Source organism: Octopus bimaculoides, chromosome 2 (genome assembly GCF_001194135.2).
Source record: "Octopus bimaculoides isolate UCB-OBI-ISO-001 chromosome 2, ASM119413v2, whole genome shotgun sequence".
Classification (NCBI taxonomy): domain Eukaryota; kingdom Metazoa; phylum Mollusca; class Cephalopoda; order Octopoda; family Octopodidae; genus Octopus; species Octopus bimaculoides.
Genome location: NC_068982.1, coordinates 73,739,867 through 73,743,520, shown reverse-complemented (window position 1 = coordinate 73,743,520; position 3,654 = coordinate 73,739,867). Strand labels below are relative to the sequence as shown.

The 3,654-nt window shown below is 42.4% G+C and overlaps 1 long non-coding RNA gene across 1 annotated transcript in view; it reads left to right on the top strand.

Moving 5' to 3' along the window:
* LOC128251479 (uncharacterized) overlaps positions 1-3,654 on the top strand; it is a 30,526-nt gene that overhangs the window by 16,132 nt on the left and 10,740 nt on the right. The window contains exon 2 of the long non-coding RNA XR_008267146.1: positions 2,436-2,522. This is a non-coding gene — a long non-coding RNA (uncharacterized LOC128251479). The remainder of the gene's footprint in view (positions 1-2,435; positions 2,523-3,654) is intronic.

Genomic DNA, 3,654 nt, shown 5'->3' with positions numbered 1-3,654 from the left:
TATATATACACACGTAGATAAATGCATATATACCTATGTATATATATATATATATATATATATATACATACATACACATATACGTATATGAGTATATATTGTGTGAGTGAGTGGGTAACTGTGTGTGTGCTCGCGCGTGTGTATCGCAATTGAGGCAGAATTAAACTAAAATAAGTATCTATGTAAGTTCACTGTCGATAGGCTAGTTACTGTGATATTTGTCCTGAGATAACGTCTCATATGGACATGAGGTGTTAAAAACACAATAAATATCAAAGGGTGACGATAAGTCATCCCTGGTTTTTCGAGCGGCCATTTGCAATATCAATGCGAATAACTTTATTCACTTTTACCTACATTAGAGGCGATAAATTCGCGTCTGAGCATGTTATTGGCCGCAAGTAAGCACCACTGAAAATGCCCCAAAATGCCGAAGTGCATCTGGCGTTCTCACTGGCCGCTGCAAGCGCTAATTTTCATCTCTGTCCGTCTGTCTGTCTGTCTGTATCTGTCTGTCTGCCTGTCTCTGTCTCTGTCTGTCTGTTTCTCTCTCTCTCTCTCTCCTTTCTCTTCCCCTCTCTTCTCTTCTGATATTTATTGTGTTCTTAACACAGCAAGTCTATAAGATACGTTATCTCAGGAAAAATACTGGAGTAAATGTTCTATAGACAATGTATTTCCATTAAGTATGATGCATAGTGGGTTAAGCATTCGATAGCGCGGATATTTACAACCTCATAGGATTGTATACACAGGACACCTTAACGAAGAGGCTCCCGTCAGTCCTTTTGATCTATACAGAGATGATGCTTTAGCCATCTGTAGAGGCTCTAGCGAGCTTACCATAGACAGGTTTAGAAAAGACCTAATTCGCACCCTTAGCTCCCTTGGACTCAAGATGACGATTGAGACCAATCCTACCACAGTCAACTTTTTAGCCCTTACATTGGGCCTGGGTACTTGTTCATACAGGCTCTACCTCAAATCAAACAAAAGGCTGTAATATACTGACACAGCTACCTGCCACATAGCTCTCGTGTTCAAGAGCCTAGTGAAGGGTGCCAGTAAGAGGATTTCGAACCTGTCCTCCACTAAAGAAATTTTCGACACCACATCCACCTATTACAAGGTGACTTTGGCGTCCAGTGGGTTTAAGGACCGCATCTCCTACATGTCGGGTCCTAACACCCACAAGAGGAAGCACCACCGTAAAGTCGTTTGATTTGCCCCCATCCTTCTCACTCAACGTCAAAGCCTGTATAGGAAGGATATTTCTTATATATTCATGGACGAATACTTTACAGAGCCACATAGATACAGGCAATTGTTTAATAGACAGAACTTGAGGATCTTTTTTAGTTGTGTGCGCCCAGAGTAAAAAAAATTTAGTGGACGCCCCTAAACTCCGCGTAGAGGCAGGATGCTCATTCGGGGTTAGCAGTGGGTGCCCAGTGGGGGTGTCGATACAACTTCGAAGGCGTGGTCTATGAGGCCGAGATGGCGTCCAGCAGTGGCGGTAGCAGCGGCAGCGTTGGCAGCAACAACAGCAACGGCACCAACTACACATCCACCGGTAACAACATCAGTGACAACAATTGCAGCACCTGTGGCAGCAACACTAGCACCACGTCAGTAGTAGCGACGGCTATGGCGGCAATAGTGACAGCTAGGGTAGCAACAACAGCACCAACAATGCATCCGACAGTAACAGTAGCTATGATGGCAGCAACTACGATACTAGTACCATGTTGAGCAATAATAACAAGAACGGTAGCGGTACCAGCAGGAGCAGCACTAGCAACGGATCCGGTAGTAACAACAGGAACAGCAGCGATAGCGACAGCAACAACAGCAGCTGTAACACCACCAGCACAAGGCCACAAACATGCAAGCATGTTGGATCTACAGAAGGTCCGTTCAAGCATCGCCTTAACAATCACAGGTTCTTTTAGGATACTAGGAAGATGCACCATCACATCCCTGGCAAGTTACGTATGGCGTTTAAAAGAGGAGGAGAGTACACCAAACAAAACTAAATTAAGGTTTCCAGAACATCCTGGACCGTACCTTAACGGGAGCAAAAATCCTGAAAAACTGGCATAATCCGGAGACTTAGTCTCTTATATTTAGTCGGTACGGCGTTTGTCTGTCGCATGGAGTTTTCGGCTAGTTCATTGGCAACAGTTCATCTATCATCCACAAAACTAAGCCAACACTATCATAACCATTATATATATTGTCAGTCAAGTCAGCTAGCCAGCTGAATAGTCAACATTTCGTATTACTTTACGGTGTTGTTCTGGATTCATGGCCAAGAAAGGTGTTTAACTTACAAATGGCTCTCCACACAATTATAAATTAATACTGTAGAATTCTACATTTATCCCTCTAAGCAGTGGTCCTCTAATTGAATCGACGCTTCTTTTTATTGGCAGATTTCCTTTCCTGCAACGGACTTAAATATAGATGACCCGAGAAGACTCGAAACATATGAAGTAAGCATGCGCCTTTGAATGTGAAATGTAAGTATGCATGAAAGACATAATGTTGAGAGAAAAACTAGGCATAAAAGGAATCAGATGTAGTGAGCAAGAAAGAAGACAGCGCTGGTATGAACACATATGTTGGGTATGCATGATGACAGCTGTATAAGAAAGTGTCGATTACCTAATTGTAAAACAGTAACTGAGCTTCTTCATACTCGGGAAACCCCACTGAAGATAGCTGCCGCGATTTCTTGGCAATAGTAGTGCGCTGTTTCTTGCAGAAATTCAGTTTAGAACCCAAACAACTGAACAACGCCTCAATGGAGTCAGCTATGGCAGCTCCAGGTGGTTGTGGTTGATGAAAGATCGCAGGTGGAATCTTTCTGCTGGTGATAGCTAATTTATTCCTAATTGCCACTCATACACCCAGGTGAAGCGTACAGGCTAAGGGGCGCAACGCTCGTGACCCTGAGATTCTTGGTGAAGATACAGAAGACTTTCCAACTCTGCGATATAATTTTACTCACCGTCAGGAGAACGAGTTTCCGATATCGTTACGTAGCTCCTGCCCATTTTGCTTGCGACAAAGCCTCTTTTATGTTGAATTCACTTACGCACACACACATCTATGTACATGCATGTATATAGGATGTTATACAAGAATTCAACTCTGAGTTATAAAATGCTTTTTAAAGTAGAAACAGCTGTAAGCTGATGAGGTTGAGTGCGAGACTTCTGTTTACCTGTTATACATTAATACCACGCTTTGCTCTAGGGCGATGAGCAGGTTTCTACCCTTACCACGCCGGGCAAAATGCTTAGCAGCTTTTCGTCCATTCTGAGTTCAAATTCCGCTGAGATAAACTTTGCCTTTCATCTTTTCGGCATCGATAAGACAAGTACCAGTTGAGCACTTACCTACCTCCTCTGCTGGTTTTGTGCCGGTCTTTTGCCGGTCTTGTTCCAAAATTTGAAACCAATATTACGGTTTGCTTAAAGCATATGTATATTGAATTCAAACAACTGGTTATCAGTATCGCAATGACTAAGCGAAATCATTATATATACATACATACGTATGCATGTATATATACCATGTTCTTTCACCTATGTCTATTTGTGTGTGTGTATACATACATACATACAAACATATATATATATATATATA